Here is a 20757-nt window from a genome sequence, read left to right on the forward strand (position 1 = left end):
AAAGGATAATGGCCAATCAGACCAAAAGGGGTACTCATGTACTCAAAAATGATCTAGAAAAACAGCTTCAACAGAGACCTTCTAAAGAGGTTTTAAGAGAAAACATGAAAAAGAATTCTAAAGAACAAAAAATTACAGAGAAGCTGAAATATTCATTTATAAAAGGAGTATTCATACCCTTGAAATAAAGAAAAATGTATCTTGAAACTAGTGATCATGTCTCTCTTTAATTTTTACTTCAGCAACATAAATAGCTCTAGTTTATTCAGTTATTCTTCAAATTACATATATATATATATTATATATACATATACATATACATATAAAACCATCAAAGGACTAGAAAGCCTGATCAATTACTTCGCCCCCATACAATGGCTAACAATCACCTCTTGCTCTCCTTATTTCTATTATTCAAAATCAGAGCCTACTAAGACAAAAATGTCATTTTTCCAACTATCTCCATTCTTTATCCTCTGAGGTCCATATTCTTCTCTGCCTTTTTTTCTCCATTTTTATTATCTTAAACCCATGTTTTACTATTAATAAATTATATTTAATTCTAGATAACTTAATTTCATTTCTTACACTTTTCATTGACCTCAGAAACCTTGATGTCTATAAAAATCATTATATCATTTATATGATGTTCCTTTTCTCATGCCTTACCCCAACAAGGAAAAAAAAGAAGGCCTGAAAAAAGAATAATCTTATTCCTTGCTCCTCTGGGTCACTTCTGTATTATCTACTTATACCCTAACTTAGAAAATCTTCCTTTTGATTATTCATTTATATTATCCATTCCAGTTCTACTTATGTTCAACCACTAGACTTCAGTTCATTTGTTCCCTTGAATAACTTGCCTTCCAAGTTTAACAGCCTGATCAGCTCTCATAAACTACCTTGAATATACCCGCCTTAGCTTTTCACAACAATGGTCACATCATGGATCATACAATCGCTATGCTAGCTAGTTCTCTGTTCATGAACTCTGAAATTCCTCCGTTTTGCTTCTAGTCTCCTCTCTTCTGATGTTTCCATCTGCCAGATTCCTTCCAAATCTATTCTTTTTTTTTTTTGCAAGGCAAATGGGGTTAAGTGGTTTGCCCAAGGCCACACAGCTACCAAATCTATTCTTGTCTTAGATTTCCTATGTGTTTTCAAAACTTACAGGATCAGAGAATTAGAAGGGTTACTTTAGAGATGAACTAGCCTAACATTTTCATTTTGATAAGTGAAGAAACTGAAACCTAGAAAGGTTAATTGACTTGCATTTCAAAATATAGTTGCAATCTACTTCTCCAGATTTATTTATTTTCAGTCCCTATCTTATTTTCAGCCCCTTCCCATTCCAGTCTCAGAATAAATAAATAAACAAACAAACAAACAAATAAATAAATAAGAACACATAGACAATACACATACATGGCTTCTTTTTGAAGGATAGGTTAGAGAAAGACTAGGCGAAGCAAAGGAAAACCAATTTAAAAGCTATTCTACCAGTTTAGTTGAGAGGTGGTAAGGATATTAACTAGGCCATGTGAAAAGAGAGAAGAGGAAAGATGCAAAAGATTTAATGAAAGCAAATTCTAAAATATGTAACAAGTTGAATGAATACAGAAGAGGAGCAAAAATAATGAATCTAAAGTTCTGGGTCCGTACATTTATGTTTCTGTCTTCAATAGGAATTAAAAGAGTGGTGCATTTACAAGGAAAGATAATGAGTTTTGTTTTGGACATATCAAAATTGAAATATATATATCCCAGTAATACTGCTATTATATCTGTTCCTCAAGAAGATCAGGGAAAATGTAAAAGAACCTATATGTTTTAAAACATTTCTAGTCACTCTCTTGTGGTGTCCAAGAATTGGAAATTGAGAAAATGTCTATCAATTGGGAAATCATTGAAGAAGCTATGGTATATGGTTGTGATGGAATACTACCATGCTATACAAAATGATGAAAAGGTTAAATTTAAAAAAAAAACCAGAAAGACTTGAATGAAATAATGAAGAGTGAAATGAGCAAAACCAAGAGAATGATGTATATGGTAACAGTAATATTGCACAAAGAGTTAATAATGTGAGTGACTAAACTACACTGAGTTATATGAATCTTGAAATCAATTACAAAGAACCTGAGAAAGAAGATGCTCTCCATCTCAGGAGAAAGAACTGCTATGTTTATCATCTATGACATATATTATATCTATCTATCTATCTATCTATCTATATATATATATATATATATATATATATATATATATATATCCTGTGTCAAATGTTGGCCTTCTCTACCACAGAGGTGGGAGGGAGGGAGGCAAGGAAAAAAACTTGAAATTCAAATGTAAAAAATATTTTTTAATTTAAAAAAAGAAATGCATATGGGACATCTGTGTAGAGTTCAAGATCAGAATTTAGTGTAAAAAAATGAATGCTTAATATAGATTTGAGTAATACTGACAAAATCAAAGATAGAGCCTGCTGGCCCTATATTTTCTTAGACCATCAAACATTAACATTATTCAAATTGATTATTTTTATTTATTTCATTAAACATTTCTCAATTAAATTTGAATCTGGTTTCTGGCTTCATTTGGGAGTTTTGTGGAAGGCTTGCAAGTTTGACACTTCTAGAATTGGAACCATCTGCAGAAAGATGATAATTGTATCAAGCAAGCTAAGAATAAAGGGATAGAAATATAGTTATATGTGAGCACATGCTCATGTATGTATTATATATATATATATATATATATATATATATGCAAATATATGTTGTATCAAATATGTGATTATTTGAGGAAAGGAATCCCTACTCACTGGGAGGATTTCTATAGGAAGTACCACATAAGCTAAGCCTAAGGAAGTCAAGGATAATAAGAAAATAGGAGTAGAAAGTATCTTCTTGGCATGGAATTGGCATAGACTATGCAAAAGCAAGTAAATATGTATTTACTCAGTTTTTCACAGGGTTTCTTTGTCTTTACTTAAAAAAAAACGAGAGTGTTATATTATGTGATCTCTATGGACCCTTCAGGCTCTAAGCTTTTGATCACATGACAATTGAAAAAATCAGGAAAATAAAAGAATCACTACTTTTCCAAAGAGAAAGCAAAATATCTCACTTTTTCCTAGGAAGATTCTAAAACATAGTACTACAGAGATAATTTGTGAACTCTTAGTAATTGTCATATATCCTCCTAATAAAAAAAAGAATGAGTTCATCAAGCATAGGTCATGGCAGACCTCATTTTTTTGACAGATTACTAGCCTGGCATATCCGAGGATGCTTTAGATACTATATATGTGTATCTTGGCAAGATATTTGACAAAAATTCAAAACTGGTTGAATGACTCATTCCACAAAATAGTGATTAAAAGAGTCACTGACAACTTGGAGGAAAAATAGTCTCAAGTGGAGTGTCTAAGGTATACATCCTTGGTCCCTGCTAAGAGAGTTCTATACTCTTAGCACTGACTTCAGTGAAGCATAGGTGATATATGACATGCTTCTCCATTTTGGAAATGTCACAAAGCTACAGGCAAGGTTAATGTAATGGATAAGAGACAAAAACCAAAAAAAGATATATAGGCTAGAAGCAAGCAGACATGGGAGGATAAGGGATTTTAGTTTCTTTTGTTTTTTTTCTTTTCCCTCTCTCTTCCTTCTTCCCTATTCTCACAATAGACATAGCAACAACCAGCAGGAATCTAGAAATACAGAAAGTCATATATTGCATTATAAATCAGACCTATTTGGGACCATGTAGACTTTGTTCAAAAAATAAGCAACTTTTTTTCTTCTTAGTTAAAAACTATTTGGGGCACCTAATTTAGTTGTTGAAAATGAAACAGAAAAATACCCAACAATAATGTCTAAAGTTTTCCAAAGGGGAAACTATCTATTGACCAACTTCCCCCAAAGTGAAAATTGTTCTACTGTCAGTTTCAGATACAGAATATGTCTGAGAAGGACAAAGGAGAACATGAAAGAAAGAATTAAAGAATATGGGATGGTATTCATCATGAATTTTACAGCAAGTGAAACATTTATTTCACACAGCTAATAATGATAATAACAATTTAAATTTATATGACATTTTAACATGTGAAAAGAACTTTTCACACAAGAACCCTGTGGGGTAGATAATGTAATTACTATTTTCCTTTTTTTGTAGATGACAAAATTTAAGAGTTAAGGTCAAGTGCCTTATTCTTAATCACATAACATTCAGGACTCTTGACTCAAAGTCCTATTTTCTATCCAAGGCTCTCTATGCAACACAAAAACCAATATTATGTTGAGCGAAAGTTAATTATTTTCATTAACAAAAATACTCTCAAAATGTTTGGTTTTATTGACTCTCTCTGAACCAGTACCTGACTTCCCTATACAAGCTATCTTCCAGGTCCTTGGAAACTTTTGAGAGAGTGATCCATACCATTTGGAATTAAAAAGGCATAAGAAAATTTAATAATTTTTTTACTATTTAAGACTAAAATAATTACTTATTATCTATATAACATTGTTCATAAAAATGCCCTAATATAACATTTTTATTGCATCACAGACATTATGAGGTAAAGTGATATTAGCATTATGGATAAATTTTACTTGTTATTTACTTGAAGTAAAAGTCACTATTCAAAGGCATCAGCTACATGACCTTTTAGCCTCCAATGTGTTAGGACCAGATAAGTTAGCTTTTGACTCAGGAAACTAAGAGCTCTAACGACATAGAGTAGAGGGAGCAGCCACTTTCCTCGGACTTCCTAGGATGAAATTCCAAATATAGGGATATACCAAAAAAAGAAAACATCTGCAGTGATATTCTGTCAACTACTAAAAAGGGGAAACAAATTTGCTGGAACATTACACTCTATTTTCTGAGAATCCAAAATGTTTTCCACTTATCAAAGTTATTCATTCAATATAAGTTGGCTAGCCGACACATCAATTAAAATAATTTATCTTTTAAACCTGAGGGGAAGGAGGGGGGGAGTGCAGAAGTAGTAGTTCTGAAGTATGCATGAATCTTCCTCCCACTAAATTTGCTTAGTTGTCATACAGATGGTTCAAGTTTATTTTGGCTTCTGTGAGGGTGGTATTTAGATTCAGTCTACAAGAAACACACATACACTTGGATCTCCCTTTCAAGAAGAAGGGTTTAATTAGAATTCGAGGATTTAGGCTCTGCAGTTTTTATATTAGCTACTGTTAACTGGTATTGGTATGTAAATAAGTAAATAAGTAGGCACCTCCATTAACATTCCCCAAAGAGCAATAAGATGTTCACACCTCACTTGGTGCTACTAAGCTCAATAGATATGGCAGCCTAACTTTTGACTTGACTTGTAATTCCTTGGTTGTAATTTTTTCTTGCATAGCAACTGCACTAAAAGAAACATAATATGCTCCAAAGGTTGTTGCTAAATACATAATTTTACATTTAAAAAAATACAATACACAGAGGATAACAACATGAGCCAAGAAAAACAAACCAGATAAAACCAAGAGCAGCCTAGAGGCTAAACATGGTCAGCAAAAGCAAGAAGAATCTATATATAGTAAAAGGCGATCTTAACAGCTAGAAATTTAATTGTTTATAGGACTGTTTTACTTTATTCCTTGGCATCAAGGTCCATGTATGGAAATGAAATAAGCAGAATCTGTAGTCCAGATAATAAAGAAAAAAAAAGTACTCACTTAATAAAATGTAGTGTTTTACATTTAAAATGCTAAAATAACAGAGCTCAAATTCTGATGTTAACCAGCATTAAGTTACAGTTCCTGTACAAGCATCCGGGTGGGTGGAGTCAAAAGAGGATATAGCTAACTAAAAGTTTGTCCCAAATGTCTAAATAACAATGCTCTTGTCATTTAATGAGAGGACTTCCTCTTGTGTCCTGGCCATTCCAAAGTGACTCCTCTGATCATACTTATTAACTTTTAAGATGTAGTATTTCTGGAATGAACCATCAATAAGGAGAATGACAACTAAGCAAATTTAGGATGAATATTACAGGGTTAAAGAGTGATGCAATGAATATAACCCTTTGACTCCTAGATTACCAGTCAATGAACATTGCCGCAGAAGGGGAAACTACATAATAAAATCCCAGACTAGGAGTCAGGTTCCCCTGGGACTTTGTTCTGGCTCTGTGGCCCCCTTCCTTTTTGAATTGATCCAACCTACCTGGGTCACACTTCTGTACTAGAGGAGGCTGCATGGAATAATCTGCAAGGTCTCTTCCAGCTTTGCGATTCTCTAGGTTTTAAATGGAGATAAAAGCCACTAGGGCTCTATAGAAACTTCTTAACATTCAAATATTCCTTCTGTTCCCCTTCTGTAAAACTTCTCTGGTTCTCTACCTGTACACAGAATGTCATTCTGAAGAAACACAATTGTAACTAAAAGCAGACGAGAAAATGCCACCTGTAATATAAAACATAATAGCAATGTTAAAGCATGCTGCCTAGAAGAAACAAGAAGTTTCTTTTCAAGGTGAGGCTATTTATTTTTTTAGTACACTATAATATCCTTAGTCTATTTTCTTTCAGGACTTTAAAAAACTGACATGTTGAAACTTGCACTGATCCATTTGATTTTCCACAGGTGCTGATTTATTTTGTTTTACACCTTTCTTCTTCCCTCCATGCCAGTTTTCTAAGCAACAAATAGAAGTTTGCTTGCATGGGGGATGTAATTAGAGTAAGTATACTGGCCTTCCACGCACCGTAACAAAATGATTATTCAAGAAGAAAAGGAAAAAAAAATCATCGTTGGATAAAAGATGGTATTCCACCAGAGTATTTTTACTTTGGTCAATACTGCCTATATTTATTATGGAAACATCACATACATTTGCTTAGATTCAAAAGAAATGAAAACATCAAAGGGGGTAAAAAAATCAAGTTAAGTGGGAATGTGTCCATCATATGAAAAACTGCTTTAAATATCTTCTTAGTCTAGATGATGTTTTTAAAAAAAAACAGTATTTTAGTAAAAATAATTCTGTAGTTCCAAAATAGCTAAACATTAGATTTCATATAAAGAAGGAATAATTACTTTAGCTTAGACTAACTCTCATAAAAGTCTAAGATTTTTTCATGAAATAAGGGCTTGCCAAAAACAAAAAATTCATAGTTATAATGCACATAATATATTTAATGCACTCTATTCATTGGTTAAGTATATTAAAGAAGATAGCAGCAACTGAAATGAATTCTTCATTATTTCAAGAAAAGTGAACTTCTTGAGCTTATGAACTAAGCTTTTTTTTTTGCTTTTCTAAATAAAGAATAAAAAATGGTAACATTACTGGTATCTACCTAGAGATTCAATTATTATATTTTTATGATATTAATATATCATGGAAACTTTATTCAAAAATAAAACCCAAGGGGCGGCTAGATGGCACAGTGGATAGAGCACCAGCCCAGGAGTCAGGAGTACATGAGTTCAAATCCAGTCTCTGATACTTAATAATTACCTAGCTGTGTGGCCTTGGACAAGTCACTTAACCCCATTTGCCTTGCAAAAACCTAAAAAAAATGAGACCCTAATTGCTCTAGAAGGCAGAAAAACTGAATCACAAGTATTCTCATTGGTTTAAAATCAGCATTATAATGAGGAGACATAATTTGGAAATTGATGAAAAGGACTTCACATGAAATGAAAATAATTAAGCCAGTCTCTCTAAAGCTAAAAAATATCTTTTCATGTGAATTTGAATTAGGAAAGTAAATTAATTTTCAGATCAGTCCTCAGTGTTTCTGTTTCATTTAATAATATCATTAAAAATGCAACATCTTTTCAATGAACAAACTGAAAAATGCACTTCAGAGTATGTAGAAAGGGGTAATAATTATAGTAATGCTTATGAAATTTAAATTTCTTGAATAATTTCATAACAAAGGACTATAAGCAAAAAAAATGCCTTATTTAATGCAAGGTATCCATTCATTTCTCAGAAAAATGTGCTCCTTTCCTCTAGAAGTTATTAGGCATCACTAATATTTTATAGCCATAAATCTCTCTAAAAGTTATGGTATTTGTTAACTCCATGGATATTTTTTCTCATCTTAAAATCTGGCATTCCTTCAACAGGTTATATTTTTCTCTGATCACATATTTTCTTAAAAAATATCTTTATTTCATTAAATATTTCATAATTACATATAATTTTGAGTTATAGATTATCTATCTTGTTTACCTCTTCCTGCACTCCTTGAAGACAAGCAATATGATTCTGATTATACATTCACATTCTTAATGTTTTCATCTCAGTATTTTCAACAATTCCTTAAATTAACACATGAAAATATATTTTTTCTCCTTTATTCATCACAAGTTATCTTGTCTTCTGCATCATTTAATTCTAGAATGACATTTTAGTTTTAGTAATTACTTTTTTTCCTTTATTTTGGAGATATTTTTGTGGAAGATAAAAGTAAATATATATATGCTTATGTGTATATATACTTATGTGTATATACATATATATATATATAAATTTTGTCTCATAAGAAACAGCATAGAAAATATTTTTCAAACTCCAAATTTTAGCCTTTTTTTCTGTCAATCTAGAACTATAATCTCATCAGTGTGAAAACTTTTCCCATCTATATATTGTACTAACTTGCCCATCTCTGGTAGATTCAGAGAACTGCCTAAGCTGAAAAATTATTGCTTTGGGAAATTTAAGTAGTGCAGTGAATAAAACACAGGCCCTCTAAGTGGGATCTGAGTTCAAATATGACCTCAGACTACACTAGCTGTGTGTCCCTAGCCAAGTCATTTCATTCCAATTGCCTCTAAAAGCAACACGAAGAAAAAGAAATTGAATGACTAGTTCATGGTCACATAACCAAGATATATCAAAAGCAAACCTATGCTGCATCTCCCATTCTTTTTTAGAAAGAAAATCAAATATATATGAAAAGAATTTTTATCATATCAGAATTACAATCTTTTTCACAGAATAATGAATTTTTAGCAGTTACTGACTTATTGAAAAGCATTACTCATTGCTTTCAGCACCCTCTCATCCTGTTTGTCTCTTCTTAACAATCACAGGTGTCAGAGTTTGCTGTGAGGATGCATCAAGGATGTTTTACTACATTTAGGTAAATGGAAGACGGTACTACAAGTCTTCAGTTGTATTACTGTTGCTGCTTCCAACTCCATTCCCACCAAGTTCTCCCTACCATGTCTGATAATTTGAACGTAGAAATCCTTCACCTAGAAAATAGTCACCTCTCTGTGAGTCATTGTAGCTTCAGAAAGGGTCAAGGAACAGTTGATATGGTGTTTGCTGCCTGACAACTACAGGAAAAATGCCTGAAACAGAACAGAGGTTTGTATACAACATTTGAAGTTCTGACCAAAGTCTTTGATACCATCAGTCAACAAGGGTTTATGGAAAATTATGTCAAAATTTGGTTGCCTAGAGACATTCATCAATACTGTATGTCAGTTCCATGACACCATGATTTCCAGGTTCTAGAGTAGATGATGCTCTTGGGATTTCCTAGTCACCAATGAAGAGGAACAAAGATGTGTCCTTGCTCCCATGCTTTTAACATGATGTTTTCAGTCATGTCATCAAATGCCTCCACTGAAGATGAACACGGCCTCAAGGTCAGCTACTGCAATAACGGCAAATTTTTCAATGTGAAAAAGCTACAAGTCAAGAAACATCAAAGTGGAGGGAGTGTTGGTACATGATCTTTTGTTTGCAGATGATTATGCTCTCATCTCAGACTCTGAAGCTGAGATACCACAAAGTATGGGTTGATTCTCTGCTGCTTGTGTTAATTTTGACTAGCAATTAACACCAAGAAAATACAAGTCCTCCATCAGCCAGCACTACACCATCAATGTGGAACCATCTATAACAGCAACTGGAGAAGTTTTGAAAACTGTAGATAAGTTCACTTACCTTGTCAGTGTACTTTCCAGAGAGGTACACTTTGATAATGAGGTTGACATACACATTGCCAGAGCTAGCTCATTATTTGGGAGACTCCAAAAGAAAATGTGGGAGAGAAGAGGTATTAGACTGACTACCAAACTGAAGATTTACAGAGTCATGCTGACCTCTTTGCTGTATGTCTGTGAAACCTGGACCATCTCCCAGAGTCATGCGAGGAAACTGAATCTCTTCCATTTAAATTGTCTTAGGAGGATTCTGAAGATCAGATGGCAGGAGAAGATACCAGACACTGAAGTCCTTTCTCAAGCTAAACTACCAAGCATTCAAACATTACTGCAGTGAGTACAACTACGATGGGCTGGTCACATGGTTCAAATGCTTATGGGGGGGGTCAGAAAAAGTGATACAAGGACGCTCTCAAAGTCTCTCTCTCAAGAACTCTGGAATAGATTGTGCAGCATGGGAGACACTGGCATAGGATCACCTAGAATGGCATGCCCCCTTCACTGAGGGTGTTGTGCTCTATGAGCAAAACAGAATTGAAACAGCTTAAAGGAAAGGTGAGATGTGCAAGTTTAGAGAACCCACCTCAGATTGTTTACATGGGCTATTTATGACTGACTTATAGTAGTGCATTTTGAGTTCATATCAGTCTGATTAACCATAGTAAGAGACACTATAACTTGTCTCTAACATAGTGATGTTATTGGTCTTCTTCAATAAAAAAGGACCTAATCATTAACTTACTGAAAAATATATAGAAAATACCATTAGCTAGTAAAAGAAAAAGGAAAAAAAAACTGTTTTGAAAAGGTGATTGGTTAGAGTTCATTAAAAGTATAAACAATAATAAAGCATTAAAAAAACACAACAGCTTTTGAGAAAACAAATCTTGATTAAAAACTAATAATGTTAGAAATTTGAAGAACAAATAATAGCACAGGTTCTATTTAGCAGGTCCCTATTAAAAGGACAGGGGAAACCATTCTCCATTTCTAGATATTTAACATTCAAAAACTGACCTCTCATTTTGCATCTTTTCTTCTCTTCCTTCTCAAAGAAAATTCCTCCCAATCAGAAAGAGCATATGTATTGTATGTTTGTCAAATAAAATTTGTTGGGGGGAAAAGATTTTTCCCCCAAATTTGTTTCAAGTAATATAAAACACCCTACTACTGGATGTTTAGGTGAAAATCACTTTCAGTTTCTTTCTTTTAAATAAAAAGTATCAGACACTAGAACTATAGTATCCAGACAGCTAAGCCAACAGGAAACAGTTTGCCAAGCATTCCCTTTAACTACCATATTTATAATTCAATTTTAGTACATTTGTAAACGTTTATTTTCCAATTGCTATCCTAATACTTGCTTTAACAGCACACTAGATGGGCTGACAACTGACAGCTTATTAGGATAATCTGTCTCAAGAGGGATGTATTGAGGCTAATCTCCTGGAAATGTCTTCTCCTTTGAATCTACCCCAAAATGACAGCAAGTCATGCAAGGCTTTTGTCCCTTTTGTCCCATTTTGTAATTGGCTGCACCTTATATAATCATTCACATATACACTTAATTCCCTCCAAACATAATGCCTAAACTTTATATAGTTAAGAAAGAAATTTGGTTCCCACAATGCTTTCCCTTCTCTTTGGAATGTAGCAGAGTGGAACGAAAAGATCCCCGGCTTTGTAGTCAGAGGACCAGGGCATCTTAGCTTCAATCCTCACTTCTTAAGCAACCTTTAGTAAATCAAATCACACTCTCTCAACTATGGCTTCTTTGGGCAATTGGGGAGCTGAGCTTGGACTCAAGAAGGCCTGAGTGCAAATTCTGCTTTAAAAATTTATTAGCTATGTAATCTTGGGACACATCACTTAACATTGCATCCTCAGGTTCTTTCTCTATCAAATGAGGATAATAATGGCATGCATCTCACAGGATTAATGTGCTAGAATCAATTTAAGTTATATATTTAAAGCTCTTTTTGCACTTTAAAGTGTTATATAAATATTAGATATTACTATTATTCATATGCAAAATGAGATTGCAATAGACCTCTATGATCCATTTCAATGTTGTCTTTAATTCTGCAAAATGTATTATGAACATATCTTCAGTATGCAAGTCTTAAGAGGAGACACAAGTATATTTTTAAGTAGGCAAAAAAGTAAGAATCAAAACTTTCAATTACTTATAGCTTTATTAATCTGAGGTCTTAAAAATATCCCTGAGGAATGGTCAACTTAGTAACATCAATTAAAACACAAACATTTCTCTACTCATTATGACACATACCATTTTGTTCAGATTGACAGTCTCTGGATCATATTAGTCATAGTTCCCAGGGCTGATTCCAATTTAATTCAACCCAGGGTCATAAATCCAGATTCCTTCTAAAGATTCTCTTGACTTTGCCTTTTGAGGGGAGCTAAGACAATTGCCCTTAAAAGGATTTCTGGGTGTTTCTGTGCAGTCACATGTTTTGAATATATTTGGACGACTTATCCTTATCACATTCAATAAATTGAAGACTTGCCATTTCCCCTATTTAGAATAGAGATGAATAGCTTACCAATGTTTACCCAGGACCAAGTAATAAAAAAAGATGTACAGTTAAAACCACATAAATTACAACAAAGACTGCTTGTATAGAACAAGGACTTGGTGATAGGAATATTGGGAAACTATAGTCAGAAGAGAAGAAAAGAGGAAATACATAAAAAAGGAACAAAGTTCAGAAAAGAGCAATTCATCTACTGTTTAGGAAAATGAAACAAATATAGAGCTATGAAATAGGAAAAGCAAAGATATGAGAAAGTTGAGGAACCAAAGAAAAAGAGAAATGACCCAATATAACAGGTCAGAGTGAAAGATGGAGAAAAGATAATATTGAGAACATAGGTTGAATGTAAATATGATTAGGAAATTTAAAAGCATTACTTTCAACAGTACCTTTTTTAGACTTTTATAGGTATATCCTCTAAAGCAAGAATTCTTAACTGAGCTCCATGACTTAATATATGTATACTTATATATGTATACATATATATATTCATAGATACATATATAAATAAAATATATATTATAGCATTTGACTTTCCATTATTTGTATAATTTCACAATTTGTACAATTCCTTTGTAATCTTATCTATTATATTTTACACATATAAAATATTACTTTGAGAAGGGGTCCATAGGTTTTATTAATTTGCCAAAGAAGTTCATAATACTAATAATAATACTAATCAAGTTAAAAACCCCTGCTCTAGAACCAAGAGAACATTGTACACATAAACAGCAATATTGTGAGATGATCAGTTTTTGGACAAATGCAACTCCTGTCAGCAATTCAGCTTTCAAGGACAATCCTGAGAGACCTGCTATAGACAATGCCATCTTCATCTAGAGAAAAAAGCTAGGGATTCTGAATGCAGAGTAAAATACACTATGTTCACCTTTTAAAACTTCTTTTATGTTGTTTCTTTCTTCTCCTGGTTCCCCCCCCACCCGAGTTCTGATTCCTCTTTCACATATGACTAATATGTAAATATGTAAAACCACAATTGTACCTGTACTACTTTTACCAGATTGTTCACTGCCATGGGGAGGGGGAGGGAAGGAAGAGTGGTGGAAAAAATGTCGAATTCAGTAACTTGCACATGGATGAATGTTGGAAAAACTTCCTTTGCATGTAATTAGAAAAAAAATAATGAAGAAAAAGCAACAACCTTGGTCTAAAGGGTTAGGTGTGAGGAAGAGAAGGGAATAAACATTTATAAAATTCCTACTATGCACCATGCCTGATCTAAGAGTTTTTTTTAAAAACCAATATCTCATTTTATTCTCATAACAACTCTAAGAGGTAAGTGTTATTATTATCTTCATATTACAGTGAAAGAAACAGGAAAACAGAGTTAACGTTACTAGTTTTTAATCATATTTGAACTCGGGTCTTTCTGACTTTATTGCTCTCCTTCTAAGTTGTCTTAACAAGGACATACTAATTGTTCAAGAGTTTTCATCTCTATTGACTTTTTTACACTTCTCTTTTAATTGTTATACTTTTTCTTCTCTGGCTTTCCCTGGGTCATCATCAACCAACCTGACCTCTAAGATTCTGTCCAAGGTCATTTTCTTTTCTTTTACCATATTTTTTTTTTTTTTGCCTCAATGAGCTCACTTTTTCCTATGGCTTCCATGATCACCTTTACACAAAATGACTTTCAAATCTGTATTACCCAGTCCTCATCTTTATTCTGAGCATCAGTCCCATGACTCCATCTCCATTTAATACATTCCCATATGCATTTTCTGCCAATGCCTCAAACTGAAGACTTCCAAAATTACTCTTCTTCTGTTTGTATCAAATTTGTCATGATTCCCAACTTCCTTATTTCTGTTGGGGGTACTATTATAGTCTTAATGACTCAAGTTTTAAAATTTTAAAGTTTTCTAGGATTCTTCCAAACCAGTGACCTACCATAGTTGATTAGTTGTCAAATTCTGTCTTTCTACACAGTGTCAATTCCATTTGTTCCCTTCTTTTCATTTAGGAGCATAGGATCAAACATTAGAACTTCAAAGGAGCTGAGTTCAATCTGTTCACTTTATAGATTAGAACACTAAGGATCAAAGAAGGACTTGCCCAAAGTCACAAAGATGGGAAGGGACAGAGCTAGAATATGAACCTAAGAAGGCTGACTTCAAGATGAAGATACTTTCTATTTTGCTATATTAATGTAAATCAGAATTTTTCTAAACTACCAACATTCTAGTTTAGGTCTTTAATCTTCTCTTGCTATTACACACTTCCCTAAGTGGTGTCCTTGTCTCTCATTATCTTCCTCTCCCTAATCAATCTTTCACATAGCTGCCAAAATAATTTGTAGAGATTTGTCCGTGTAAGTCCACAGCTGAAAACATTACAGTGGCTCTCTATTGCCTATATATAATTATAGCAATTATTACTGTTTCTTCTGATATTTAAAACCTTTGCACAATCTAGTCCCAACTGACCTCTCAGGTCTTCATTCATTTTTCTATCCTTCACTCTCGCCACCATGGATGCTTTGTAGAAACTAATCTTTTCCTTGAACTGAAGCTAACTTCCACTTTTTTTTTCAGGCCAATCTTTAAATTTGGAATATAGACCATCTTCATCTGCATCTTTTATATTCCCTCTCTTTCTTCAAGGTCACCTTCCCTGTCATCACCAATACCAAGTGCTGATCACAAGAGCCTAGCTTTGAGGCCAGTCATCACAGTCATCATTCTGAGAAGCAACTCTCATGAGGTTGCAGTCTGCCATTGGATTCTGTGATTGCTAAAGTCACAACCAATGAACACCCAGAAAAGAAATCTCTTGATACCAAAGTCCTTCACACAGTAAAATGGCTTGTTTTCAGAAAATAATATGATATTATCAGTGGAAATGATGTTTAAAAGAAGTATTACCATTTGCTTTCTGCTTTACACTAAAGATCATGGGACCTTTCCATCTGACTTGAAATGGAAACTTCCTATATGAACTCCTTCTTTATTAGAATGTGAGATTTTTGAGAACAGGGACTTTCTTACTTTTCAATTTGTATTCCAGAGGTTTAGCACAGTATATAGTAAGTGCTTAATAAATGCTTTCCATTTATTCATTCATTCATTTTTTCATTCTAGGTTCGTCTTAGATGCTACTCCCTTCATGCAATCTCTGATTCATACTCCCTTATCCAAAACATATAGATGCCCATACATGCATTAATTCTTTACATTTTTCTGGAGTATTTTTCTGGTTCTCTCTTGTGTCATCAAGATACTCTGCCTTCTATTATGACTATTAATATGTCATATCCTTCTCAGAGATTGTAAACTCATTATACTTGAGAAACTGTCAGTTTTTAACTTTGTTTTTCTGCTGCCTAATCAAAAGCCCTTGAATATAATAGGTACTTATTAAACTCTGCTGAAATGAATTGCCTTAAATGCTAAAAATCCAAGTAATCTCCCAATTTAAATTCACTTGGAGATGTGAGATACCACTTGGTCTCAGAAATAATCTCCTTTTATAGGTGACAGAATGGATATCAATAGCATTATTTATATAAATTGTCCTTCAAATCATATTCCTGAAACCAAGTGAAAATGTCAGGACATCTATCTTAGTCAATAATACACCATTCTCACCTGCTGTCAAGACACAAGCTATGTATTCTTTATAGCATGTTATGTGATCCTTCTAATATATCATCGTGTGCTGAAAGTTTAAGAAGAGGAATTCTGAAATTGCCTAAGGCAACAGAGGTATGTTTTGTTTGGTTCTTAAAGTATTTTTATTATTGTCATCCATAACAAAGAAATCTCTTTAAGAAAGGAATGAACCTGCAGCAAAGGCTCAGTTACAAAACTCACCGTCCTGTGTAAACACTAACAGATGGATGCCAAAGAATCTTTAATTATCTTGAACTCATTATGCAGATATTAACCTTGACAGATTAATAAAGGTGAACTAATATACTTGTAGGCTTACTCAATTTAAATAGATCCAAATCACCAAGTGAGAATGTGTATAGACTATAAAATGATCAATCACAACTTTTTAAATGTTTTTTAATCTCTCCTAAAATTATGAAATAAAGTTATTCAGTTAATAATTTCCCCCTTTCACATTGTAAGAAAAACTGAGATATGTTCCAAGCTATTAAATCATTTGTAATGTACAAGTCATCAGCATAATTGGGGGCATACTTTATTGTGACCTTTACAAAACTTTCATTTCCCAAATGTGACAGATAAGAAGTGCTTTTATAGTAGCAATAATGATTTTTTCCTATGGGAACTTGCCAATTATAAGTTGGAAAGAGGGCCCATACTGCATGTATATTTAGAATTTCAATGTACCTAAAATCCAGCTGGAACATTTGAGATTCACACTTGGAGCATATCTGAAAAGAGTTTAGAATTCTACATAAAGGAGAAAATGGTAAAATGATGTGGAACAAAATATTAGTATTCCACAGAGCTTCACATACAATAAACTATACAATAAATTCATTTTAGGGACTAATCTTCTATCACTTCTATCTCCAAAAGCCTTCAAAATAATCTTTAAAGGTGAATAAAAAAACAAAATGAAACTCTTCCTATGACTTGGTAATTTCAAAACTAAACATCTTAATAAAGCAAGGCAGGAGGGAATAAGATTTTGACCTATGCAGAAGGATGGATGCTTTTGAATCTTCTTGACCCATTAGTTACTTGCCTATTTCATATATATTTGGTATACAACTCCAACTTTTCGGGGTTACTCCTAGGCAGCATGAAGAGATATGTGTCTAGATCTGAGAACTCAGCTTGCCAGCTTTTTGAGAGAGTACTTCCAGAGTTTTTATGCTACTTTAAGATGGAAATAGAATAGGTATTTCTTAAGTGTTGTGGATTCTGTTTGAAAACTCATAATCCAGATATCCTATCAGTAACTGTCACTTGGTCTATTACATTTTGCAATATTGCATTCTCTGAGATTTTCTCACTCATAAAAATACCTGGAAAGTTTATCATTTGAACATACATGCTTTATAAGAAAGCTAAGCACCTCAACTGCCATCCTTTCTGCAGGTTACCACAGTCAGAACAAGTTCACTTTCCCAGCTGCTGGTGGAGGTCCTCAAAGAATTTGTTATTGGTGGTCTGCCAGTGTTTGTATTGCTATCTGAGGAAACAGTTTGGGAGGTGCACAACAGCAAAGAGACCATAGAATTTGGAGAGTGAAACATTTTAAGTATTTTAATTGTTAGACACTTTGAAATATGTCAGCACCACCCTCAGAAAAAGAAAAGCTTAGAGCAGGACTTGAACTTTTTGTTTCCTTAATGTGTCCATTGATTTTTTTTTTACCCAATTATAGGCTACCAGATGGTGGTTTTGCATATCCACATAAATGAATTTACAGTCAAGAAATATATTACCCATTACATTTCAGTCCAAATGATTGTAACATTTTTACTGCCTATGGAAATCTGGCAGAAGCTTTCCCTATAAAGTCAACTCTTTTCATCAATTTCTGCTCTTGTGGAAATGAGAGAAAAATATATACTTAGCACACTGAGTGACTAAATGAAAAAAAAAAGAGGGTAAGGAAAATTGTTATAATTAAAGTTAAAACTTTGCAAGCAAATTCACTTTTCCATTGGGGAAATATGCATTCTCTTTATCAGAAATCCCCAAGACCAAGACAACAGATTATGTTTTCCAATTTCAGTCTTCAAAAGCAATGCAATCAAAAAGGCTTTGCCTAGCTAAACAGCTGCTTGAAAATGACTTCCAAATCTAGCAACTATTCGGGGTCCATAAAAGATACTGCAAAGTGATCTCTAATACTTTAAAGGGTACACTATCTCACACTTGAAGTAACCAAAGGCTATTGCTTCAACTTCAACAATAAGAGTTTCAATCTTCCAGTAATGTGTCAGTATAAAACTAATACAAACCTTCCTTATCCAAAAGTTCAGAGGAAATATTTTCTCCTGATATTTTGTCCTTTCTAATGCTTTGGAAAGATGACAAAGCCCTCATTGTTATAGTCTTAATTTGAGTCCATAATCAGGAAGTTCAGAAATACAGGAAAACAGGTGGTGGTAGAAAGGAAGGGGTGAAAAGAACTTCTACAATCATAGGTTTAAAGCTGAAAAGAGATTTCTAAAACCAAAAGATCTTGTCCTGATTCAAATTTAAATTGTCTGACTCTAAATTCAGTGTCAAAAAATATTGAAAACCTCACAAGTTTGGGTGCAGAGGCCATGCTAATATCACCCCATTCCAGTTTTAATACATGGGAAGCCAATTCTTTGAAATCAAGTTTAAATTTGAATTGACTTAATTTCTGACAATGCACGAGCTGGCATTTAAATTTTTTGAGTGATTAAAGTATTTCAAACCATCTATTTGGAGCAGAAAAAGTGCAACTTAAAATAATTTGGCCTCAGACATAGAATTCTAAATTGAATTAATGCTAGTTCTATTCCATAAATTGTTTTTTTAAGAGAAAGGTATTTTGACCAGGTTATTCTATTTTAAATTATACAGGGCGTGCTAGAAGTCTCAAAGCAGCTTTAAAGCTTAAAATAAATATATAATTATATTGAATTAAGATACATGGTATCCCAGAAGTCTCAGTGTAGATTTTAAACTTAAAAAAAAGTAATTAAATTATATATAAATTTGATTTATGCAAATTAATGCTTAAAAATTTAATTTATGTAAAACCAAATATAATTAATGTATAGATAATGTATTAAGAATTTCAAAATTACAAATAAATTATTTAAATTGTTTAATATAATAGTATGATTTTATAAAATTATATGTTTCAATGAAAGAAAATAGCTGAGTTTTCATGGGAGTTATGAAAGCTAAAATTTATTATGGTTATTTTTATCATCTGGGGACTCTTTAAAATGCAGTAAATAAAAATCTGTTCCTAAATCAATTGCTTACCAAAAATTCAAAAATCCCCATTCAAGGCAATATATTTTCCTTTCTCTTAAAAATTACTTTGATAATTCCAACCTCAGGTGTATAGTCATACATTAGTATTGATTTCAGAAATGTCAGTAACATGGCGATAAAAGCCTCTGCTATTCATGCTTCATTGCCTCAGGATGATGTCATGATAGAGAGGTGACTGCATTTGGGGAGGTTATTATAGCAGAGAACAAATTCTGGCAGTTTCATCATATATTACTAACAATGGACCCTCAAATTGAACATAAGCCCTCCCTCCAAAGACAGTCCCTAAATTCAGAAATCACATTACCACATGTCAAGATACTAATTTATCATGATTATTAATTGCAGTAATAATTATTATTCCTAAAAATGTTGAAGATGCAAGAAAAATAAGAAAATGGCAGTTGAAAAAGGTGAAAATTTTGAAAAGATTGTCTAAAAGGAGCTTTTATTTAGTTCTATGATCATTTTGTAAATAAGGAATAGACTAAGCATTTATATTATACTGGCACTGTGTGTGTGCACAAGTGCTTTTACAAATATGGGCTCACTTGATCCTCACATCAATTCTGTTAAGTATTATTGTTATTATCATTAATATAGTTATTATTATTCACATTTCAAAGTTGAGGAAACTAAGGCAAACATTAAATATACTTGTCTAGTATTACAAAGTAATGTTAGAAGTTGCATTCAAACTCAAGTCTTCCTGCCTTCAGGTCCAGCAATCTCTCTCACTGTACTAGAGAAGAAGGATATTTTGAAAAATACTTGCATATATCTGGGAAAACAAAGCATCAAAATATGATTTTTTAAACCAACTGTCATAGGAATATACCTTCCTCTTCCAACTCAACTCATATTTTTGAAATCCTGGGATTCTACCAAACATAGTAAGTGATTTCAGAGGAAGACCATTTGATGCCTTCTTTGAAAGTGCATTTAATATCTGTTCTAGATTGTCCAACAGTACCTTATAAATATGCTAGGAAAAATTAGCCAACAGAATGAAATGAAAAAAAAAACTTTGATTATATATCCCCAGTATATGTTTTGGTATAAAGACAATTATATTCAATAATTGTTCAGTCATATCTGACTCATTTTGATTCCATTTGAGTTTTTTTTTTTGGTCAAGGATACTGGAGTGCTTTGCTATTTGTTTCCTCCAATTCATTTTGCAAATGAGGAAACTGAGGCAAACAGTGTTAAATGACTTGTCCCAGGTCATACAGTCAATAAGTGTCTGAGTTAAATGGAATATGATATTACAGAAGACAAAATAAACTTGGATTATAACTAAGAATCAACACCTA

At 33.0% G+C, this 20757-nt stretch overlaps 1 protein-coding gene across 14 annotated transcripts in view; it reads right to left on the reverse strand.

Annotated features, from left to right (window-relative positions):
• PLCB4 (phospholipase C beta 4) overlaps positions 1–20757 on the reverse strand; it is a 517486-nt gene that overhangs the window by 444374 nt on the left and 52355 nt on the right. For 2 of the 14 annotated variants that reach the window (XM_074209474.1, XM_074209462.1), the window contains exon 3: positions 6202–6441. The exons of 11 other annotated variants lie outside the window; for them this stretch is intronic. The gene's annotated coding sequence lies outside the window, so the exon portion shown is untranslated. Of the gene's footprint in view, positions 1–6201; positions 19182–20757 lie in introns of those variants that run through there. One more of the 14 variants, XM_074209463.1, reaches the window with a different exon arrangement.

Source organism: Macrotis lagotis, chromosome 1, assembly GCF_037893015.1.
Source record: "Macrotis lagotis isolate mMagLag1 chromosome 1, bilby.v1.9.chrom.fasta, whole genome shotgun sequence".
NCBI classification, from domain to species: domain Eukaryota; kingdom Metazoa; phylum Chordata; class Mammalia; order Peramelemorphia; family Peramelidae; genus Macrotis; species Macrotis lagotis.